Genomic DNA, 25,636 nt, shown 5'->3' on the forward strand with positions numbered 1-25,636 from the left:
ATCGTCCCATGTATAGGCCACATAACTCTCTCTCCACGTTACATTTGCCCCACCTGCAGTTCATATAGGGCCTTATTCTAGTTCACTCTTTCTGACAAAATCCTTCTTAGATGGACAAAACCATGTGCACTGCAGGGGGGCAGATGTAAAATGTGCAGAGAGAATTCGATTTGGGTGGGGTTTTACTTCAAAGTGAGATCTATATTGCAGTGTAAAAATAAAGCAGTCAGTATTTTCCCTGCACAGAAACAAAATAATACCCCTTTCAGACAGAAAAATCCCAAAAACCCAGGTATTTCCCGGATACAAAAACCCGGGTACAACTAGGCAGCAAGGGGCTGACCCCCTTTCACACAGGAGCAAAAACCCGGGTATTTCCCGTGTCGACCCCTTTCACACAGAAGCTGGATTTTTCCTGCAAAACTCTGTGTGTCATAAGAATAGGACAGTTTTAAAGGCACACAGAGATGAGGTCATCAAAAGTTGGTGGTGACTGCTCACTGCATTGCATTAACCATGGCATGACACAAGGATATGTTGTAAACAAGTTTTATTGTTTTTATATACTGGAAGGTTCATGTTACCTCACATGGCTGTCAGTATATTTGCAATGTTTGAGTACACTGTGGCATCTTTGACTGTCCCAGTCATCTGTTTGCCGATATTCTCCTCCCCTCTCACTGCCAGCAGCTCTCACCTCTTGCTTCTACCAGTGGGCCATGCTATCCTTTTTTCAGCTCCCTAATGACCTCAGAGGCCAGCTCCATTGCCATGCCCTCCCAGCCAATCAGAGAAGCCTATCCTCACAACCAATCAGCCAGCACCCCACCAGGAGAGCCAATCAGTGCCTAACAATGTTTAATAATCCCAAAAACCCGGGTCGTTTCCGTTCAGACAGCCGGCGACCCGGGTTTTTGGAATACAGACCCGGGAAAAACCCAGGTAAATACCTGGGTCGAAGTCCCGGAACTTTAGACCCGTGTTGACCCTTTCAGACAGAAGAAAAACCCGGGTCGACACGGCAAGAGCAGGGAAATTCCCGGGTCTTTTTTTCTGTCTGAAAGGGGTATAACTCACCCAAATCTAATTCTCTCTGCACATTTTACAGCTGCCCCCCTGCAGTGCACATGGTTTTGTCCATCTAAGAAGGATTTTGTCAGAAAGAGTGAACTAGAATAAGGCCCATGGTTTGGTCCATTTGAGAGAGAATGTACTTTGTGATCAAGTCTGAATTAGGCCCTTTTTTTCTAAAATCTAAACTGAAGCTGCCTAACATCTGTGAGCTACATATAGAAGCAGCCAGTATTTACCCTCCAGAGAAACAATATATATACTCCCTTTGCATTACAGCATGGTTTATTATACCAGACACAGAGTTAATTGCTTTTAAGATTTACTGAATCTGACCGTTAGATCTTTTTCTTCTTTATTATTTATTCTGGGCCTTTGTTCTGCAGTATATTTATTTCTACATACACTTAAATAATTACAATGATGAATTCCTCTGGCACAACTGATAATTATCATAATGAATAGGCCCCTCAGTGAGAGTTCATGCTGAATTTATCATCAAACAGAAAAAAATGATGCAGACAGAAACACAACTATAAATTGTATGCAATATACCACATACATTTCTGTTATTTCATATAGCTGCAGGAGTAGAGGAGATGCTGGGATGGTTCCTCATTCAGTTTAGCAGCAGAACAGGCCTTTTTGTAGCTGTTGTAGTAAAACAGCGGTTCCCAACCTGGGGAATTCATACCCCTGAAGGTATACTGTAGACTGGTTGGGGGTACTTGAAAATAATCTTGGTAATGGCGGAAGAAGTCTCCCAATGGTGGAAGGAGTCTCCCATTGCCATGACGATGCATTGCACCCAGTACCGGTGCAAGGTACCGGAGTGCCCCAGGTGGGGGGGGCACCCGGCGCCGTGCTGCTCCTGGGGGGGTGGGGGAAATAGGCCTCCGTGCTGTTTCCGGGGTATATATAATTACTCACCCTTCAGCGGGCAGGAGCTCAGGTCTAGCTCAGCGGGCGGGAGGGAGAGCTGGCTCAGTGGGTGGGAGAGATGGAGGTCTGGCTTAGTGGGCAGGAGGGAGGTCTCGCTGCACTGTGTGCAGTTCAGTCCCGGCACAGTGTGACTGACATCTTCCTCCACCCGCACCGCGTACAGCCGCTCAGCCGGGCAGCACCTGAGGGTGAGCCAAGTGCATAGCACTGCCCAGCATTAACATGTGCAGTCCCAATCCCGAAATCCCGGCTGGCGCGCTGATCCAGAGAGGGGGGGGGGGGGGCTAGTGAGCGCCGCCCACCTCCACCCGGGGGTCCCTGCTCCCAACTACAATCCCCCAGTGGCCGGTGCCCTAGGCAAATGCCTATCAAATGCCTATAATTTCTGTCTGCAGCATCATCAACGTCACCTTGTGCTTTTGCCCGACCAGCTATCCACTGGGAGCTACCAGTGCTGCCCTCGGACATGAACGACCACCTGCCCTGCACTGAGACGGGTGAAGGAAGCAGCGGCATTAATCCTGCAGGTGTTAACAGGAACCCTGGAGACAGTACACAGCCAGCGGCCGGACACAGTGGAATCCGATTCCTGGCCGCACACTACTGCTCTGCTATTACTTAATATAAGGACACGGATTCCACTCACTTCCACTACACTCTACTGTGGATTTTTCAAATTTAAAGGGGGGGACAGATACTCATAAATGAAAAGCCTAATAAGGGGTACGGGAGAGAAAAAATATTGGGAACCGCTGTAGTAGAAGAAAGTAAAAAGGGGTTGAAAAATGTTGAGACTTCAGTTTGTATGCAAAACTGGCCATTTAGCAGAAGTGTGAAATTCTGGTGATACAAATTCAATTTGTGCAGACAAAAGCCATTCCGTACTTTAGTTCTATATTTGAATTTAGTGGAATTCTTAGTATATGAATAGGGCTGTGGTATGTTAAGTGGACATTGATCACATCGACATGCATCATTTCGACATGACAATGTCGGCATGCAAAGACCATGTCAACATTCATCATAATGATAAGGATGATGTGATAGAATGGCCGGTTCATTTTATTGTGTAGTGTGCAAATTCAATGTGGTTTGATGTGCAACATTTTGTGGTAAATAAACACTGAATGATTTATCAAAATTTTGCTACTTTATATATAATTTATTAACAGTTTCTTATGTATCAAAGCAAATGATGTAGTTATTTACAATTTTAAACAACATTGATAAAACCAAACTGGGTAATATAACAGACAGTCATAGGTTGGAAGGCCCTGCTCACAAACTTACAATCTATAGGGAAATAGGCATTGATGCACAAGGATAGGTGCTACCCATTGCATAATGAACCAATATTTTTCAAAGGTTTTTTGTGGGCTGTATGATATACAGATTAAGCGCCTCTCATACAGCTCCAGCCCTCACCAGATCCCTTCCACTGGTAAGAGCTGGCGGCGAGGCGCTCCATCTGAGAGTGACGCGTGAGCTTCTCACAAGCACGCGTGTCCCTGTCGCTTGGCGGTGGCGGAATCCTTGCCCATCTCCGCTTCAGGGAGATGGGCAGGGTTAGGGAAGGTGGGGTGTGGGACGGGGAGGCGGCGGAGAGCTTCGTCAGAACGGGGTGAGCGGGTGTCTCATGCGCGCATGCCGCCATCTGGCAGATGGCGGGGGCTGGTGGCTGGTGAGTCTATCGCCAGCCCCCGGCTGAATGAGCTGCGCTCCATCTGTAGTCACACACAGTGGCATAAAAATATATTTTTATGCCATCTGCATCTGTTCCCCCTGCAGTGCACATGGTGTTTGTCCATTTGAGAAGGACTTTGCGTTTGCGAATGAACCAGAATAAGGGCCTCTATCATTTTCTAGGATGCAATAGAAAAATAATAGACAAAACCTGATTGGTTGTTGTTGGCAACATTACCTTTTTCATTTTTAGTAGCTTTAAATAATTTAAATAATGTAAATAAGGCAAATATTCCTACGAAGACGTAGTTTATAAACATCATAAACAGGAGCTAGAAATATACTGTACGACAGGGGTGGCCGGACTTTTGTATCCCGAGATCTACTTTTTGTAAACTTACTTACTGGTGATCTACCGTCGTCTCCCCCTGTGCCAAATATTCTCCACCCCATGCAATAGGACACGCATTATGAGGCAAAATTCACATTATGACACACGGTACGAAGCAAAATTCCCATTATGACACACAGTACAAAGCAAAATTCACATTATGAGAAAAGGTACAAGGCAAAATTCACATTATGACACATATACGCATAGGCCTGGAGCTGTAGTCCAATCCACCCCAATATTATTATGGCCGTGTAATTACATGATATCTGTGCTCAGTGTACCAATATATTAAATAAATCTAAACACTTCCAAATTGAGACATCTTGATATGAGATAGGGCTTGCTCATTGAGTACATTCAATACATTTAAACGCACAAATGAATTAGAAGAATCAATATTTTTTACCCTAAATCTATTCACATCTACAACAGGAACGGTGTAATTCCCCACCAGGCATTTTTAAAGCAGAAATGGCACCTTCATATCTGCTGGCTTCCCTCTACTACTGCTGCCGCTGAGTACACTGAGTCTGCCCGCCGCTGCCGCTGATCAGCCTTCCCGCCTCCGCTGCCAACAGGATGTTACTGGTTAACAAGCTCATCTGTCCCTACGGTGTGTGGGTGCGCGGTGACATCACCCATGCACCCGCCCAATGCATTGCTGGGAACGGAATACTTCAAAAGGAATTTTGTGTAAATGGGGATTTATACTTCAAAAACGGATCGCGATCCACCGTTGGAAGGTCCGCAATCGACTGTTTGGCCACCCCTGCTGTACAAGGACAAATACCCAATGCAATCATGACAATGAAAGGCTAAATACATTAACAATATCACTATTAACTCCTAGACTAACACACTTGTTTCAGATGGATAGGATAGAAATGAATAGAAACTAAGATAAAAAGATTCAAAAATGCTTTGACATATGGCTACCGCACGTTAAAACGCTGTCCACTCAAACAAGAAATATACTGAAAAAAGCAATTTAATCGACAGCCTGGTACAATGTGGAGTTATTAGCCAGGGGAAACGAGCCATTCTGAGTTAAGAAAATAAACTAAATCAAATAGGGAAAAAGTGGGAGAATGAATAGGGAAACAGATAATAGACAATGTTATTGATAATGTCTGTAAATAGAGTTATGGACTGTTGATAAGGTAATATGAAAAATGTATTGTATAAACGAGATAAGAAAAGTAACAAATTATATGTGAAATGGGAATTTTAAATGAAATTTTGTTCACTTTGTGATAATAATAATAAAAAAGAATTAAAGTGAAAGACTAAGGAAGTGATGGTTTAATTAGATAATATGGATGATAGAATACTGACACCGACATCCCGAAGGAAGGAATTCAGACATGGGGCAGGAAAGTATAATTCCCTTACTTCTGACCCCGCCTAACCTTACAGCAGCGTTGTGTGCTGAGCGATCTTGCTGAGGGATCTGAGAAATCTACATTGCTCAGGTGGCTCAGCGGTGCTGCCCTGTGTGTAGGCCCCTTAACCCTCCCTTCTAGTAAGGCGCCAATCCGGGGGGGGGGGGGGGGTCTTTTTTACTTTAATTTAATTTATCCCCACTATTAAGTTATATAATACCACTGTGAACTTGCCCAGATAAGATCATGTAGTTACCTGGTAAGAACATAGATCCAAGGTGAGGGTCCTATGGTCATTTAAAGACACCCCTAATACCCCTCAAGGGTCCGCCAGAGTAATACTGCATAGGTCTTCCTGTGAATTTTTCCAGGACAGTAGTTATTATTTATTAATAGAACACATTCTTAACCACAGTGCCTTATTATCCAATATCATTTGCAGAACTTTAACTGGATATAAAAGTACTAGACACTCTGTAGCTAATATTTATATAGAAGGTGAGCGCTGAGTACCATACAGAAAAACTATTGCTTTACGAGTTTGGACACTCTCAGCTTAGCAGCCCCCTCGCAACATAATGCATCTCATTTGAGTGCTGTTACTTTATCTCATTAAAATTCCCATTATTCAAATATAAGACAGAGAATATTATGTATTTATATTTTTGTAGAAATTGTAATTTATGTCAAATTGTAGGTGTCAGCACGAGTTCATGTATAGACTTAATAGGTGGCTTTGATTTGTCACATTAACCACTCTTTCCGGGCATGCCACTGATTAATAGGTGTGCGCCAGTGGTGCCTCCAGATGTGCACCACTGGCGCACCACCTCTATGGGACCCCCCCCCCTTGGCGCTCCCCTGTGGTGCTCACTTCCGTCCAGTCCCTAGGCTCCCCTGTCGCTATCCCCCCTCCATTCACAGCAGTGAGCAGGCGGCAGGCCCCACTCAGGAGCTCTTGGAAATTATGGTGCACAAGTCACCCTGAGCTACCCCAAACATCCCTGAGCCTGCCTCCTGGTCATTGAGGTGAATGGCAGTGGAAGTCAGGACTGGCTGGCGGTTAGCAACATGGGGGGCTACCCCTAAGTTCTCTGGTGGATATTTCTGGGGCTGGACAAACCTGTCCTGGAAGGTTTGTCCTGCTTCAGAAAAACCAACCAGTCAAGGGGTTCATATCTTTGTTTACATTCCAAATCTTATGCTTGTATACCTATGCAAATATTATTCTGATTTTATATCTATTTCTTTCATGTGCAGACCCTGGCAACGAATGCCTTCAGTGAGTTACACACTCGCGGAGCCGTTCACTGCATGAAGGGAGACCGGGGCGGATGGCGATGGAAACGGGGCTCTCCCATGCGAATGGCCAGCGCGCCTGGCGGGGGGTGGGCGACTGATATCACATGTCAGCCGCCTGCCCCGTCTTTGTCCTAGCACTTATACATAAAAGTCAGTTGAGACTGACTTTTATTTGCAAAGGCAGGAGAAGTCATTCTGCGACTATCAAATGGTTTCTCCTGCTAGCGGCTGCATGCGAGGGGATGTTTTCTCATGCACATCCCCTTGCACGGTACCGAGGAGATTCAGTAAAGGGGGGTGGGCGTTTGGCCGAGTGATGTTAAGTCAGTTATTAAGCAGCAAACGAAGCTGTTTAGCGAGCGGTGTTGAATCACTCCCAATATGTGTTAACACAGAACTTCTAGACTGGGTAATCTTTGCTATCTTCTGGAAATGCACAGAAAATATGTATTCAATGGACAGGGGCAGATTGGGATTAAAAACCAGCCCAGGTAACATACAAATTTATAAATGCAGCCCTCGTGGGTGGAGTCTATTGAGGGGTGAGATCAGGGCCGGTGCAAGGGAGCGCCCCAGGCGAGTCGGGGTGGGGGGGGGGGGGGGGGTAGGGGGCGGTGGTGGTGGGGTACCTGTGTAAAAAACTTGCGGCGCCGGCGTCCCAGCAGTGCTGGAGCGGGCAGGGGTGTCCGTGCCGCGGGGGTAACTGTGGCGCTGTCATTGTGTATAAAGCTGACGGCGGCCGGCGGGGTCCCTGCAGTGAATAGAAAATAACTAGCGCTTCCCGCGCCGCCGCGCGCATAGCGCTAGTTATTTTCTATTCACTGCAGGGACCCCGCCGGCCGCCGCCAGCTTTGTACACAATGAAAGCGCCGCAGGTACCCCCGCGGCACGGACACCCCTGCCCGCTCCAGCACTGCAGGGACGCCGGCGCCGCAAGTTTTTTACACAGTTCGCTAACCCTCCATGCTGGGGGTGAGGGGCGAACTGCCACCCTCCAGGTGCTGGCGCCCTAGGCAAATGCCTAGAGCTGCCTAGTGGTGGCGCCGGTCCTGGGCAGGAAAATGAATTGGACACAGTTGCAGCCATCCTTGTGAATTTTCTTGCAGTTCTGTCTCCAACTTTATGCTAATTCCCCTACAATGCCCTTCCCTGGTGCCATGGGCAGATTGTGAATTTTAAGTGGCCTTGGAAACATTTCCATAAAGTGTCCCCTTTATATGCCCACTTTACCAGGCTGTCACCTTCTACCCTGAACACACCCACGCCATCAGTCTACCCTCTTCCAACCACAGGTAGACTCACAGGTGCCCCAGACCACAGGGAAACTTCCCTGTGGCTTCAATTGCAAATCCCCCTGCCCCTGGAGCAGGTACGGGAGGCGAAGTAGTCAGGGTTTGTTCTGTATGATGGGGAGCTGCTGCACATAGGCCTATATAGCTTTAGAATTCCTCTACTAGTAGTGTCCACACTATTTAATGTGATATTTGTCAACTTATGGAAATTGCATTACTTACCTATATAACGGCCAGCCAAGATAGAAAAACAGATTTTATTTGTGTGTAGCTAAAATGCATTACAGTAGGTGCTATGTGTGGATGATGCAATACTCTACTATGTTATTGTACTCAGAAATACGTTTTATATAGCATGCCAAAAAGCAAATACCTCTAGACAGTAAAGACATTTTATGTAATGTAAAACATTATGTGGAGCATTTGTTAAACATTACCCAATTGTCAGACCATAACCAGCTCCCAGCAGTAAAACATGTTCTCTCATTTCTCCCTATATGACCTGGAAATTTCAGCATGTGTTTAAATTCTCTGAATTAACAACTCACAAATAATCCCATTCTGCCTCTGTTGTTATCAGGAATTTGTGAATGATTTTGGGATTGTTTGGGATGAATATTTTCATCTCCATTACAGGTTATACACCACAACATAAAATATAAAGCTATTATTTTCTATGCAAAACTGTTTACAGTGTATCTTTTAACAATTATAAAACAAATTATTTAATCGCTATCTGTACATTTGTTCAGTGATGTGTAGTGAGGTGAGGCCATAGCCATATTACAGGGGGGGGGGGCTGCTGGAGTGTAGTGGCTCCAAAGTAAAAGTCGGGACTCGGGACAGGAGCCCTCCTCAGGAAGCCCCCATCATTGAGTGGCGTGACATAATGACGTCACGCCATGTGAGACAGAAGAGGAGCTGGCACCGCACGCTTGTCTGTCATGAGCACCTAGGGACTGGCTGGAGGTGCACAACAGCAGTCCAGCCACCCGGCCAGTGGTGTAGCTAGCTGCTACGGTGCCCAGAGCATGGGCATGTGTCACACCCCCTCCCCCGATTTGTAGTAGGCGGGGCTCATGCGCAGCAAAAAGGGGGTGCTACCTAACATTATACCACACACCGTAATGCCCACTGCACATTTTAGCGAACTTTGTAATACCCATTACACATAAAGCCATATGCCATAATGCCAATTACACTGTTGGGATGCTGAACGCATTCCCCCATACACATATGGGACCCTTTACATTACATTGTCTACAAATAGAAGTTATAGGTTCTGCCTTATACTATTTATAGTTATGAGTTATGCTTTAAAAAAGAAAACTACAGGACAATGTGGAGTATTTTTTAGCCCCCTTCCCCCCAAACCGGGAAAGAGATGACCGGGAACACAAACCGGAAAAGGTACTTACAACGTAGAGGTGAAGCTGTAATGGCATCATTTCTCAGGCCAGAGACAGCGTGCGGCACATAAAATACACAACCTCCCTTGCCCAGCCCACCACTGCCGATGTGCCTGGTAGAGATGGCTACTGACCCCCTTGTACCCCCCACAGAATGTGTTAATAAATATGAAATATCAACATGGCAGAGTCCCACCCTCATACTGAGAGGGTGTAGTCGCATTTCTGCATGTAAGCAGAGACAACATATCTATGAATGCTGCCTGACAGGTCGGGGAGGGAGCTACATGTGAGGTGACCTGTGGGACAGACCAGGCAGAGAGAGAGAGAGCTTCCTCAGCAGCACCTGTGGGACAGACCAGGCAGAGAGCAGCACCTATGCAGACAGTGCACGTAGTAGTTGTCTCACCCCGATGGCTCACCCGATTCCCGTTGTGCCATGCGTGGCTGTCCGCCGCTATTTTTAATTCAATTCAAGTCTCCAGCTGAACCAAAAGGCGCTCGCAGTCCAGCAGCCACCAATGCTTCTGATTGGCTGCTGGACTGCAAGCGCTTATTGGCTAGCACCGCGGTTCAGTGCGGGAGACTTGTCTTGAATAAAAAATAGCGGTGGACAGCCGCAAACGGCACAATGGGGAGCTTGGAGCGGGTGAGCCATGAGTGTGAGGCAGGCAGGCGAGGCAGGCGGGCTGGCGGTGCACAGCTCCGGTGCCCTGTGATCCTACGGTGCCTGGAGCTTGTGCTCCGCCCTCGCTACGCCTCTGGCCCCGGCCTGCCCGTGCACTTCCCCGAGGCAATTAAAAAAGTAATAAAATAAATCATCATTGTACATGAGACAGGGGTTCCAACATTGCTTTATAACCTTTTCCCAATTTAAATCTGAATATTCTTTTCTTACTGCTAAAAAACATGTTTGCTTTATAGGGGATATCATCAGTGTTTCTGATGGTTATATAAAGTAGTTTGACATGATCAGAGTAGCTGTGTCATACCGTGTGTCATGGGGGAGCCTTCCTACTTTGTCAGTCCCGTGTCCAACAATTTCTGATGGCAGCCCCGGCAGGCAGAGACACTTGAGGAGAGATAATAGGGTGGAGAGAGCTGTAAGTGACACAGGGATTCCAGCTTTTTCTCCTCCCCATCTGGGTGTCTGTGCATTATTAATCTTTAAAAAAAAATCTGATAGACAACATTTGTTTAAATTAAATATACACAATCCATACATCCCAACATGACCCCATGATTCCAGGAGGGACAAAAAATGCTCTCTTCCTGGACTTCCTTCTTGAGCTATGACTGCATAATCCATTGGTTCAGTCACAGAACCCTTGAGTATGAGAACTGTTTTCACGTCACCCCAGGCCAAAACATTCTTATTAAGAAATTTAGAAGTAAAATATAAAATTAAGTAAATTGTGTTTATATGCCATCCTTAGATTTAATGATGCGGTTAGGGTTAAGATTCACTTCTGTTTGTCTACATATTTTATAATTGGAATCCACCACCACTGGTTTTTGCAAATAGATCGCCTCTCATTCAGCCCAGGGAATCGCCAGATTCCCTGCACCGGCATACAGTGGCGGAGAGGCGCTCCATCCAATGGGGACGTGCGAGCGCAGTGGGTGGTGGGATCCCTGCCCGAATCAGGGAGATGTGCAGGGTTGGGGGGCAGTACGGGGAGGCAGCAGGGACAAGTGGGGAGTGACGGGGAGGAGAACTCCGTCGTAATGAGGCGGCTCCATCTGTATAGCTCCGTTGTAATGAGGCGACTCCATCTGTATACAATCGAATTGGTACAGTACCACCAATCCAAGGCACCCCTGCAAGTGTCCAGAGGCGCCCCAGGGTGCCACAGCACACAGTTTGGGAGCCACTGGTATAGACACATCTTAACTGTTTTAGTTGTATATGACTGGGAAACAAATTGCATCATTATTGATTTTGTTAGTTTAGAAAGTGTTTGGCTATTGTTTAATAATAAATCTAAAATATCGAATAATAATAATCAAATACGTACTGTTACTATTATGCCTCAATAGTCTATTCAGTGACTTTTCATTTACAATTTCATCCTACTTTTTTCACCAAGAACAGCCCTATATCCCTCGAGTACCGATGACATATTTTTCCTCACATGAAAACTTGATCTTTCCAAGCACATTTCATTAGATAATAATTTTTGTCCATGTAAAGAGGCCATCTCAGGACACTCCAGAGAAAATTCAGCCTTAAAGTCTGTGCGTATTATCTGAGGATGAGCATCGTTCTCACCCACGCGGCACAGAGATTTACACATTGAATGAAATCAATCAGTTCTGGACAGACCTCACATGCCAGAATAGGATGACAAATATGTTTTTCAGAGAATATTTTATGACAGTTTTAACAGGAAGATCAGCATTAGCGCTCAGGGAAATCTTTGTCTTTCCATATGGGTCACAGCGTTGAGATTTCCTGTTTCATTCCTTGACTGCTGAACATCATACTGCTGGAATGGCAATAACACAGTGTTTGCAAAACTGACATTCTTACAATTAGAATTAGTATCCAGTTCCATGAAAGCGTATCTATTTTTACAGCGATTATTTGTTTATTCACATAACTGTAAAACATTACTGTAACAAAGTAAAATACATATTTAAATGTATCATAACAAATAATTAATAGTAGGTGAAACATTTTAAATGCATCATTTTTTAAAGATTTTATGATTAAGTTATATATGTAGTGCCAGCAAAGACTCCCCTGCTCTTTACTATTTATTTGCTTGTTATGGTATTTATTATATTGTATGTGAGTGCATCGGAGTATTTATAATGGGTACAGGGTGTGCAGTGCACACATACCCATTGGCCCAGGGTGCTCTGCATTGCACACCCTTAACAATTGGTCAAGCAGGTTCCTTCTCCTCTGTGGAGCCATTTTCCCATTGACATATTTTGGAATATGATACTGGGCAGTGGAAGTACTATGCCAGAGCCTTTGCTCATTTGTGCGCATGTGCTTTCTTCCTGAATATCACTGACAAAATGGCGCCACAGAGGAAGAGGGATCACTAGCCGATGCAAGGTAACATATGGGGCTAGGGGGAGCACTGCTCAGAAAATGGGGCCCTCTGCCCTCTTGGGCATTAATACTGCCCTAAATAAACAGTATATGTACTTAAAAATTAGGGATTTTCCACAAAAGTAACAGGATTTTGATCAGTGTCTACTTTTAGATATTTATTATACTATTTTCTATATTAAAGTTCCCCACTGACAAAGACACAGACTGGCTAGCAGGGCTGGATTAAAGGGGGGGCCACATGGGGTCAGTACCCCTGGGCCCAACTCTAGCTAGGGGCCCCCTGTTGTTGCCATGGATTTAAAAAAAAACGATATATATTTTTTTTAGCTAAAGATTTTTTCCTTGGGGGAGGGGTAATGCTGCAGCTTCACCTATCTGCCAATGTGACAATGATTAATGGTGCTGAGCATTGGGAGCTAAGGCACACTGACTGCACAAGTGTACAGTGCATTGCTGGGAGTTGACTAAGTCCCGTGAGACTGCACAAGAGGTCAGAGGCTGAGAGGCTTGTGCTGAGCTCTGATTGGTGGAGCTCATTACATGCTTCTCAGGCCCATGGAGGACAGTAGCAGCCTCATCATGGGAGGGTTTTTAATATTTTAACCAGAGGCAGCGCTGAGCCTGTCAGGTGTCCTACAGAGTAAGGTTGAGAGGGACATACACAGGCTTTTCATGTGGTATATACAGTATATATACTAGGTGATTCATCGCGCCCTACGGGCGCTCTTCACACCGTCGTAAGGGGCTGCGCCCCCTTAATTTGTGAACATTTGTATATGAGAAAGATGGTTAGAAAGTAACACCGATGGCTGATTAGGCAGGAGGTGACATAAATCACCGAAGGGCTATCATGCTGCAAGCTAGTAAACAGTTAATGAATGAGGCAGTGTGCTGCGTCTGGCAGCCAATGGGTGCAAGGGGAGGAGTAAGGGGAGAGAAGGGTCTTGTGACCAGGGAGTTCAGCCTCTCTGAAAATTTTTCCAGGACTGGTAAGTCGCATTTACTTGCTGGCTCCTGGCGCATATATCTTAGCTGTTCTAACATCATTTTCTTCCCCTTTTTATCTACCTATTCTGTCCCTCTTTCTCTATAGTCTATCCCTGTCTCTCACCTGTGCGTAGCTGCAGCCCGAGGTCCTTTCATTATGCCGCGTCCTTCACGTGTGACGCGTCCCCCCGCCCGACTTGCTGATGATGTGGGCGCTGTACAGGCCTCACCCGCTGCCGGAGCTTCTCCAGGCTCCGGGCGCGGTGGCCCGAGAGGTCAGTCGGTGCCGGGCGGACGGCCGCGAGTGCGGCACGTGTGCGCGCGTCCCCCGCTGATGACGCGCCCGGGGGTTCCGACGCGAGCAGCGCGGTCGGGCACCCGGCGGCGGCGTCCAGGCGGGGACGTAGTGGCAGGGGGGGTTCGCAGCAGTGCTGCGCGGGGCAGAATTACAGCCGGTAGAGCTGGGGAAAATGCTGCTGCGGGCGCTAGGCCTGCGGCTGGAATGGCGAAGCAAATTACACGGCCGGTGGCTGGTGCTGCGGGTCAGGCGGGCAGCGGTAGGGGGCGGGCCTGCAGGGGTATTGCATATGGCGGGGGCCCTGGGAGAGGAGCAGGGCGCCCCTCTGGCATTACCCTGCTTGCTAGCCGTATAACTGGGGACAGAGCAGGCGCAAGGGGCACTGCTTCACCTGCTGGCACTTCTTCAAATAGTGGGCCTAGGAGTAGACAAAACACAGGGGTTAGTGGGGAGGTGGTGAACCCCCCATCCCCTACTATGCTGGGTATGTCCCCTTGGCAGGCAGCCAGACGGCAACGGCTGAGGAGGGCCAGGCTACTGCCTAGGCGTGGGGGAGGGGCAGGTCCCACGGGTGTTACAGTGTCAGGGGCTTCCGCTACGCCGGCACGGCAATCGGAGGAGGCTATGCAGGCAGAGGATAGGTGGAGACAGTTGGTCTCGGTATTAGTCCCTCTGCTAGGTCAGCCATCGCAGCGCTCCCCTCCAGCGGTTAGCTCCCCGGCGCTGCTCCCTGGTGTGTCATTTCAACAAGGTGTGGTTCCTGCGCCGTCCGTGGCAGTGCCGGTGGTTCCCATGGTCGAGGAGGCATCGACGTCCGGTCTGCAGGTCGGTTCCGGAGGCACGTCCAGTCCGTTGGCCCAGACGATGGCGGTCGCTGTGGCAGGAACATCAGGTGGGTCCGCGCGTAAGGCTAAGCGTCGCAGGCCACACACACACATCCTCTTCCGGGTCCAATTCAGTGACGTCGGGAGAGGAAGGGGGTCATAGGTCGCGACGTAGGCATAGACATTCTAGGCAGCGACGCCGCTACTCGCGATCGACCAGCGGGAGCTCTGGCTCGCCGCTTTACCCCAAAGGTAATGTTGTGCGCTGCGATTATACAGCTGTGTGCAGGGGTTTGCGTCAGAGTGTGCGGGAGCGGATCATTGAGGGTAAATACGTGAGTTTCTTCACGATGACAGCTCAGGCGGAGAAAGACTAGGGGGTATAGGGGAGGCGGCTTATTGCACTTATCAGCGTTGGCAGTCAGGGCTGTTCATGTTTGCCGCCTGCTACCTTGAAACCAGGCCGCAAGAGAACATGAACATGGTGCGCTATATGCACATGATACACGAAATGTTCATGTCAGATGGCGGCACCGCATGGAAGTCCTATGATGAGGATTTCCGTCATAAGCAGTCGGGGTCCGCCATCATAGACTTCGGGTGTAAGGATGTAGAATTGTGGGTGGGGAAAAGGCCCGTGTCCTCCGCCCCACCCCCTCCCCCCCCCTCCTGCCCCTACACCTCCTCCGCCAGCTGCTGATGTGGTAGCTCGACGGGCCACTCCCCCCTTTCGAGGAGGCGCTGGTGGAGCACCCGCGGGTAGATGTTTTGGGTTTAATGGGGTCGGCTGTAACTTGGAAACGCGCTGCAGATTCAAGCACGCCTGCGCCCGCTGTTGGGGTCCTCACCCCGTCAAGGATTGCAACCGCGGTAGGCAGGGGGGGGCTCCCCCCAGGCCAGGTGCCGGGGCCGCTCCTCAGTAAGGCCCCCTCCCCAGTTCGGGTGGATCGCATGACCGGATGGTTGAGCGAGTACTCGGATAGACCCAGCGCAATTTTCCTGGAGAAGGGATTCCGTGTTGGCTTCCGCCTCCCCATTAGAGGCTTGGTTAACACGGCGTCCCCCAGGAATTTAAAGTCAGCTATGGAAATGCCCCTGGTTGTGCTCGAAAAAGTGTCTAAAGAAGTAGGTTTGGGGCGGATGGTGGGACCTTTCGCGGCTCCCCCTGTCGGGGAGCTTGTGCTCTCCCTGGTGGGGGTGGTCCCAAAAAAGGAGGTGGGTAAGTTTCGGCTTATCCAGCACTTCTCCCACCCTCCGGGCTCATCGGTGAACGACGCAATTCCTGAGGAGTTGTGCCGAGTCACTTATCAGTCGTTTGAGCAGGCTTTGGCCATCGTGCGAAGTTTCGGCGCAGGGGCGTTGCTGGCGAAGATTGATATTGAATCGGCATTTAGGCTGATGCCGCTGCACCCGGACTCGTTCCGTTTCATGGGCTTTCGGCTACCTACGGGTTATTACGTGGATAGGTGCTTGCCCATGGGCTGTTCGATATCCTGCGCTTATTTCGAGCAATTTGTCACTTTTTTGCACTGGTGCGCGCAGAGGGAGTCGGGTGAGCGGGGTTTGGCGCATTATCTGGACGACTTCTTATGCGTGGGCCCGGCTGGGGTGCGGGGGGTGCCGTGAATCAAGGGAGGGGGGGGGGCGCAGGTGTCGGCGAATCGCGGGAGAGGGCGGGGGCCAGCAAAGCGTGGGAGGGGGCGTGAATTGCGCGAGGGGGGGTTGCGAATCGCAGGAGGGGGGGTGCGCGGGGGGTCCATGAATTGCGGGAGGGGGGGGGGCACGGGGCGCGATGAATCACCTAGTTGGTTATATATTCTTGTAGAAGGATGGTAGGATGTTGCTGTCATTCAGAATGCATTTACATAAACAGTAATAGTAGCAGTAAAAGATCTGACTTAAAACACCTACAGTAAAACAGAACAGGTGTTATATATTATACAAAGAATTGGTTGATGATGTGTAGGTTGACGTGCACATAGTTGTCACTGGAAAAAAATTGCCACAAGAAAAAATCAACATATAAAGGTCAACACATGTAAATGATGACATAAGTGTGACACCTCATTGGTGTCCATGTCGACACATGAGAATGAATATGAAAACATTAAAAAAAAGAAAAATAAATCTTCAAAAACTCATGTCAACCTTTTTCATTGTCGACCATAGCCGTGCCAGTGTTTTGCATGTGCCATTTAATCCTGGGGTTGCCGTGAATTGCGCTTGGGGGTGGGGAGGGAGGAGGTGAGGGGTGTCCGCGAATCACGGGAGGAGGGGTCGTGTGTGGATGCCGTGAATTGCGGGAGGGGGGGGTGTGGGTGCCGTGAAACGTGGGAGGGGGGGGCGCGCGGGGGGTTGCAGTGAATCGCGGGAGGGTGGGTCGCGGGGGGTTGCTGCAATGACAGGAGGGGGGGTCAGGGGTGGGGAATCGCAGTAGGGGGGGTCGTGGGGGGCACCGTGAACCGCGGGAGGGGGGGCCCGGGGGGTTGGCGCAAATCGTGGGAGGGGGGGTCGCGGGGTGCCGCGAATCGCAGATGGGGGGGTGTCACGTGGTGGGGCCGCGAATTGCGGGAGTCACCGGTGGTGCCGCGAATTGCGGGGGTGTGCTGCAAATCGCGGGAGGGGGGTCGCGGGGGGGTGCCGCGAATCGCCACATGAAAAAATCAACACAGAAAGGTCAACACATGTAAATGTTGACATTAAGTGTGGCACTTCATTGGTGTCCATGTCGACACATGAGAATGAATATGAAAACATTGAAAAAGTGAAAAATAAATCTTGTCAACCTTTTTCATTGTCGACCATAGCCATGTCAGTGTTTTGCATGTGCCATTTAATCGTGGGGATGCCGTGAATGGGGGGGGGGGGGGGAGGTGCATACCTCCCAACATGACACATTGCTCTGTTTCTGGACTTTCTTCTTAATTTATGGATTACCATCAACACCTTTCTTATCAATTACCCTGTTTAAAACAGGTGATGACAATCATAAATTAAGATGGAAGTCCACAAACAGAGCATTCTGTCCCTCCTGGAGAGGGTCATGTTGGGAGGTATGGAGGTGTGGGGCGCTCACCTGGTGTGTCTGGTGAGTAGCTGTGTCTTTGCTGTGTAACATGGAGAGGCAGAGGGTGTCTGGCACTGTCTGTGGGCTCACTGGGCTGGTTCTCTGTCATGTGAGTCAGTCATGTGAGTCAGAGGCTCCACCCAGCGTTACAGCTCCAGACACACTTTGAGTGACAGATGTAGCCAAATATATAAGAGAATATATATATATATATATATATATATATATATATATATATATATATATATATAGTAGTACATTTATTTATAAGGTGCCACAAATTGTGCACAGCGCCGTACATAGCAAACAAAAAACAAGTTACAAGGTAATAATATATATATTAGGGCGGAGTGAAAAAATTGAAATTTAGATTTTCTAAATCGGCTAGTGTGGAAGAGTTGTGACTTGACCTGAATAAGAAACGTGCAAAAGTGCTTTGATCTGAGTCAACATCTTGGGCGAAATGTAATAGGGTGCGATTTTTAGACTAAAAAAAAATCGCACCAAATCGCACCTTTAAAAATCGCGTTTTTTGCCGCGAATTCGCATATGTAATGAGATGCGAATTAGCGGCAAAAAATGCGATTTGCCGCGATTTGCCGCGATTTTTAGTCATGAAAATGTGCGCATTTTCAGTCATGAAAATGTGCGCATTTTCATAAATGCGATTTTGTTCCAAAAAAAAAAAGTTAAAAAAAAAACGGCGTGGGGTCCCCCCTCCTAAGCATAACCAGCCCCGGGCTCATTGAGCCGGACCTGGTTCCAAAAATACGGGGGGACAAAAAGCATAGGGGTCCCCCGTATTTCTGAAACCAGCCCCGGACTCTTGGACCGGTCCTGGTTCCAAAAATACGGGGGAAAAAAAATCTGGGGGTCCCCCGTATTTTGAAACCAGCACCGGGCTCCAACAGCCCGCGGTGTCATGCCACAGCCGGGGGACACTTTTTATACAAGGTCCCCCGGCCAAAACATGAGCACCGTGGCTGGTCAGCCTTGGACGGGGTACCTGGAGGAGTGGGGACCCCCCCAATAAAGGGGTCCCCCCCCCCCAGGCTTCACCCGTCCAGGGCTGAAGCCCGGGGCTGTCACCGGCGTCCGTGGCCAGTGGACGCCGGCCTGATAGGGTTAAATTCATCATACATATCATTACATTGCTTTTTACCGGCGAACTACAAGTGCCAGCAGACCTCCCCCGCATGCTGGGACTTGGAGAACCACAAGTCCCAGCATGCGGGGCATTAATGGGCCCGCTGGGACTTGTAGTCCACCTGTAAAAAGAATGTTTATAAAAAACACACACACAGAGAAGTACAAGTTTATTACACACACACACCTCAATTTTACACCAGCGTTACTTACCATTCCTGGATCCAGCGCTGGTCTGGCTGCTTCACAGCCGGCTCCCCCCGCACTGACAGGCAGCGGGGAGAAGCGGCTGTCTCCGTCGCTTCTAACAGCCTCTGTAGCGCTGTCCGAGTGCTACAGAGGCTGAGAGCGTGATTGGCTGAGCTACAGTATGCGTCTCCATGGAGACGCATAGCTCAGTCCTGATTGGCTGAGCTATGCGTCTCCATGGAGACGCATACTGTAGCTCAGCCAATCACGCTCTCAGCCTCTGTAGCACTCGGACAGCGCTACAGAGGCTGTTAGAAGCGACGGAGACAGCCGCTTCTCCCCGCTGCCTGTCAGTGCGGGGGGAGCCGGCTGTGAAGCAGCCAGACCAGCGCTGGATCCAGGAATGGTAAGTAACGCTGGTGTAAAATTGAGGTGTGTGTGTGTAATAAACTTGTACTTCTCTGTGTGTGTGTTTTTTATAAACATTCTTTTTACAGGTGGACTACAAGTCCCAGCGGGCCCATTAATGCCCCGCATGCTGGGACTTGTGGTTCTCCAAGTCCCAGCATGCGGGGGAGGTCTGCTGGCACTTGTAGTTCGCCGGTAAAAAGCAATGTAATGATATGTATGATGAATTTAACCCTATCAGGCCGGCGTCCACTGGCCACGGACGCCGGTGACAGCCCCGGGCTTCAGCCCTGGACGGGTGAAGCCTGGGGGGGGGGGACCCCTTTATTGGGGGGGTCCCCACTCCTCCAGGTACCCCGTCCAAGGCTGACCAGCCACGGTGCTCATGTTTTGGCCGGGGGACCTTGTATAAAAAGTGTCCCCCGGCTGTGGCATGACACCGCGGGCTGTTGGAGCCCGGTGCTGGTTTCAAAATACGGGGGACCCCCAGATTTTTTGTCCCCCGTATTTTTGGAACCAGGACCGGTCCAAGAGTCCGGGGCTGGTTTCAGAAATACGGGGGACCCCTATGCTTTTTGTCCCCCCGTATTTTTGGAACCAGGTCCGGCTCAATGAGCCCGGGGCTGGTTATGCTTAGGAGGGGGGACCCCACGCCGTTTTTTTTTTATAAAAACACTTTTACACATTTTTATTAACAGAACCATGCACAGATCTCAATGATCTGTGCATGGTTCTGTCAAAATCGCCTGTCAGAACCTGGTCTATTTTTTTTGCGATTTTTGGTAACATTGACCAAAAATCGCACCCTATTACATTTGCGAGTTGTATACTTTATAATGGGAAAACATCTGGATGCGAATTGAAATGTGACTAAAAATCGCACTTAGAAAAGTGCGATTTCGCGGTAAAAAGTGCGATTTTTTACCGCGATTTTCAACCTATTAAATGTGCGATTTTCGGAAAATGTGCGATTTCGGCCGTTTTTGACCAAAAATCGCACATGTCTAAAAAATCACACCCTATTACATTTCGCCCCTTCTGTTCTGGCAAGAGGCCTAAAGTTTCACTTTTTAGGTGAAAATAATGCAACCTTTGAAGAAGCTCCAATCTAGTTTAAAATATGTCAGGACGTCTTAGAGTAGTTCACTAATATACTTTAGCATAGTAAAAGAGAGTAAGAGCTTGTCCTAGTGCAAAGTGACTGACTTTGCGGGAGAAAAAATCCCTGATAATTGACTCATTTTCATGGTCACAATTGTAAATATTAAGTGTTTTTCTCCTGAACGTGTTTATAATGGAAGAAGCAAATACCCTACCCGGAATTTCAGTGACACTGTGTGAAATATAACAATGCATAATGGCCCTTAATCAGACCTGATAGCAGTACAAATTTGTTATCAAAATGGGCAAAAAAATGCTGCACTGCAGGTGGGGCAGGTGTAACATGTGCAGAGATAGTTACATTTGTGTGAGTTATTTTGTTTCTGTGCAGGTAAATGCTGGCTGCATTATTTTTACACTGCAATTTAGATTTCAGTTTCAAAACACCCCACCCAAATTTAACTCTCTCTGCACATGTTTCATCTGCCCCACCTGCAGTGCAGCATTTTTTGTCCCATTTTGAGAACAAATTTGTACTGTGATCAGGTCTGAATAAGGGCCAAAAGGCAGTGATACAACAGTTCACAGAAAAGCCTCATTACCTTTTCACCAGTAATGTCCTACCAACCTTCTATATAACAGCAGGACATTAGCACATATGAAGTAAACCTGGTTATATTTTCTGCAACCTTATATGAATTTAGGAATGTTTTGTGATAGTAATGCCAATCAAGTATAAAAAAAAACACTGTTTTTTAAATCTATAAAAAAAATTTAAAAAATACTATTTAGCATTCTTTGGAGCACTGTGAGTGGGGTATGTCTTGTCTTATCAATAACAGCGTCTGGTTGTTAGATCTTGCTAATTCCATCCCAGTGAGGAAGTAATTGGATTTATGCTGTTCTCTTTGCAGTGCATATACAAAGATAGACAATCCTGTGTACATAAATAAGAAATAACTGTTGCAGTCTGTCATTGAAAAACAGTAACTGTTAGTATTACAAGTAACAGTGTAAACTGTCTAATGTATCATTTTACATATCACTTCTGTTTATTGACAGAAAAACAGTTTTGCATCACCTATGCTGGGAACATGAAAGGGCTGCATTACAGCATATAATTATGCAAAAGGTAAGCCAATATATTAACAGTTAAATACGTTGAAGTGTAGTATGATGTAATAAACAATACATCTAATGTTTAGAAAAATAAACTCAATTGATTTTATGGTCCATTGCTTACACCTGGGGAGAGGACTGGTCAGGGAATCTTTTGACCAACCATTCCTACTACCTGCTGATTTATGAGGGCTTGCTGATGTTTGAAAGCAGTGCAGGTCCACTACAATTGTACTTGCAGGTTGTAATAAAAGTCCAGACTGCACATTAACTCCCCTTTGATGGCACTTTTTAGCTTGGAAAGGAGCCATAACAACACTTATTCTGGTGCTAATTAAATAATTTGAATGTAATATAAATATAATGTATAAAGAAATATAAAATATAAAGTTTCAGGGAAATTTCCATGCCTGTGAAAGCATTAAAATATCACCTCGAATGAAATACCAAACAACAATAAAAAAGATCTCTGCACTAATAAAAAATAAAAAAAATCAGCGCAGAGATCTCTTTTTTTTATTCAAAAGAAGCCGGTCCCTACTTAGGAAAGCACAGCCTACTAATCTGTGTTTGGTTATTAATAGGGATTTTATTGGCTATCACCTGTCACATGTTTTAGCACCAAAACATGTCACAGCCGTATAGCCAATAAGATCCCATTTTGAGATCCGGGTAAATCCAGATCTGCCCTTCCCTAGTTATTAACACGTTTCCTGGATTACTTATGTGATATAAACATTCTTTTGAGTTTGATGCCAGAATTTCTTCACAGCGTTTCCTGAATAATCCTTGCCTGTACTTTGTTTCAGACTCTCTGACCATTGTGTGTACAGATTCAGCTGCAGACCCCATTGCCCACATAATCCTAGCATGTACTTCACCTTGGACTCTCCAAACTTCAGACCATGGGGGTTATTCACATCCCTTTGGTCCTCTGTGCATTCACACGGAGGACCAGTGGTGCGCATCTGCGCATCTGCAAGCGCGTTTCTGTGCATGTGTAGATGTAGGGTGTGTGCACCCACGGCGGCAAAGGGGGGGGGGGTGTAGAAGGGCGGGGGCACTGGGCTGCCCCATTACCATATGGGAACGCCCAGAAAGCTGGGTGTTCTCAGGGTAATGAGGCGGTGACGCGGGTGGCATCTGACATCACCGAATGCCTGCTGTCCGCCCATATCCGTGCCAGTGTGCACGCATATGTAAGTTACTTAAAAGTCACTTTTATATGCTTGCACGCACCACATCTTTTGATGGTCGCCGACCATCGAAAGATGTGGGCAGTTACCTGAGGCATATGAATGGATGTTTATGCAAAACATCCATTAGCAGCCTGTGCGGGCGAACCTGCATTGCGAGGGGGGGGGTGGAGAGTGGGCGTTCATTCGCCGGGATGGGTTTGGCGGACTTGTAAGGCTGCGAATTCGCAGCCTTGCAAATCAACCAGAATATTCCCCCGTGTTTCTTAATCCTAACTATACCTGAACCCATCCTGCAGCCTACTGTAAATTGTGCTGCATTAATAAGTTACTTCACCTCAAGCTCAGGCCGGTTCTGTGAAATTGGATCCTTTCATGAGCTTGGGCACTAATTAACCCTTTCAGTGGTTCTCCCGAGAATTTTCCGGGCTATGCTTCAGTGCCCAGACTGGCAAGCCCGGAAAATTCTCAGGATTACCACTGTCTGCAATGTTTAGTGCTGGGCAGCGCTGCTCAGTTACCTGGCTCCCCGACTCCCCAGCCCCACCTCATTCCCCCTGCTGTGTGTGGCGTGGCTTGCTAACATCACACCGCACACAGCCGGGTTGCCAAGGGCAAGGCCGGGCAGAGGCTGATATAGTGCTCAGTGGTGTTTTTTTTTCAAGGAGCGCTCCCACCAAAAAACTCACCCTGTGGGGAGCGCTACCTAAAAAATCCCACCACTGAAGGGGTTAAGGCACCTTCTTCATGTTAACAGTTAGCTTGATTTTAAGATGTATAAACTGCAGGACTGGCAATGTCATGCAAGGCATATACACACAGGCAAGTCACTTAGAGCCAGAAGTTCTGAGCTTGAAAAGTGACAAAATGGAGTGATAAACCACTAGCCAATCAGCTCCTACCTGCAATGTCATAGGCAGTGTTTAAAAAAATGACAAGTAGGAGCTGATTGTTTGGTGGCTTATCACTCTACATTTAATCTCTTTTCAAGCTTAGTACATCTCGCCCTCTAACCTTGAAAATAAAATGCCAAAAATGTTGATAACCAGTGAAGTGGAGGTATTCTATTCATTATGAGAGAGTGATCAAGGACAGAAAAAGTATATGCTGTCTCTTGAGAGGTAAAAAAAAGAAGAAAACATTTTATTTCACATGAGCATAAGTTAAAATATCAAAGTATCATGGGTACCATTCCCGAGACCCTATAATGCGTGGAAAGCTATCATTGTGTTTGAACTGCTAAAGTTTTGGGTACATGGGTTTCGTATTGAGAGATTCATATATGCAGAGGCCCAGGTACTTTTACAGTACTTAAATGAAAGCAGTGTGGAACATTTTTCCTGCAACGGACAATCTGGTCTTCAAAAAGAAGTAAAGATACATTAGACAAAATGTACTTTCAATTATAGAAATGCTGTATTGTGATAAACACATGACATACAGTAACACATGATAATATTATAACACACAAGTGGCAAACCACCAACCAATCAGCTCCTATCTACAATGTTACAGACTGGGTTTGAAAAATGAGTTAGGAGTTGACTGGCTGGTCCTTTATCTCTCTCCATTGTATCACATTTCAAGGCTTCGAACATCTCACCCAATAAGAGAACATAAGAGACTATGGAATGCTTATCCAGATAACACTACATGTCTTGCAATTATGGCACCCAGTGCTATATTTCGGCAGGAACCAGCAGGAACTCAGTTCCTGGATCTCTAAATAAATATAACATAATCAAGAACTGGGTTCTTGAACCTGTTCTGGGCCAAAATGTACTTTCATTAAGATAAGTTTTATTTTAAAGTCACCTGTGAGTGCCTTTGTTTATATATACAATCTCTCTCTCTCTTTTTTATTTTTTATATTTAATCAATCCACCGCCCAGGCCTGGAGTTTCTCAGCCTATTTTTCCATAAACATAATACTGATGGCACCTATATCTTGAACAGCCACAAGCACTGAGTCATTTGATATACAGATGGAGCGAGAGACATCTTTGGCTGGCGCTCGTGCGTCCCAGTTTCCCGTCGGCGGGGGGATGGGAACCCTGTCCGTCTCCCTGAAGCGGAGACAGACGGACAGGGTTAGGGGGGGGGGGTGCGGCAAGGCGGCGAGGACCCGGGGCGACCGTCGGTGAGGCTGCGGGGACCCGGGGGGAGCCCTGTTGTAAGGGGACGTGCGCGCATCTCGTGCGCGTGCGGCCCCTTACGGAGGCTGGCGGGGGATGGCGGATGGCGACTCTTCCGCCATCCCCTGTAAAGATGTCTCCCGCTCCATCTGTAGATGCGCTTAAGTACATACGTTTTATCAAATGTGCCAATGATAAATGAGAATATGTTGGCATTTGTTATCATCAGATTGATTAGCATGACATTTAGTAAAGACTTCACCTCCCATTCCAACTCTCTGGATGTAAAGGACATTGAAGATGAAATTAATTCTGCCATGGCGCATTACTCTGCAATGCATTCTGGGCATACATAGTGCAATAACACCACAATAAGCCACCCAAATTGAGCCTCCATCATTCCCATTATCTCCAGTCTCACGTCATTATAGTTGTCTTCCTTCTCTACATCACGTGTTATTTGTTATATCTAACTAGCCTATGGATCTTGACTTTAGTTCAATTTTAGCTATATTGTAAATAATGGTGACAGAATGTATTGCTATTTGAGCCATTTTTGAAGATTGTTGCCAAAACCATGTTAAGTGTGGGTGTATAGGAGTTCATGACACACTTCACTAA

The 25,636-nt window shown here is 47.2% G+C and overlaps 1 long non-coding RNA gene across 1 annotated transcript in view; it reads left to right on the plus strand.

The window, feature by feature from the left end:
• Positions 1–25,636, plus strand: part of LOC146072358 (uncharacterized) — a 100,506-nt gene that overhangs the window by 2,004 nt on the left and 72,866 nt on the right. The window contains exon 2 of the long non-coding RNA XR_014473088.1: positions 21,628–21,697. This is a non-coding gene — a long non-coding RNA (uncharacterized LOC146072358). The remainder of the gene's footprint in view (positions 1–21,627; positions 21,698–25,636) is intronic.

This window comes from Crinia signifera, chromosome 4, assembly GCF_055691185.1.
Source record: "Crinia signifera chromosome 4, ASM5569118v1, whole genome shotgun sequence".
Lineage (NCBI taxonomy): Eukaryota > Metazoa > Chordata > Amphibia > Anura > Myobatrachidae > Crinia > Crinia signifera.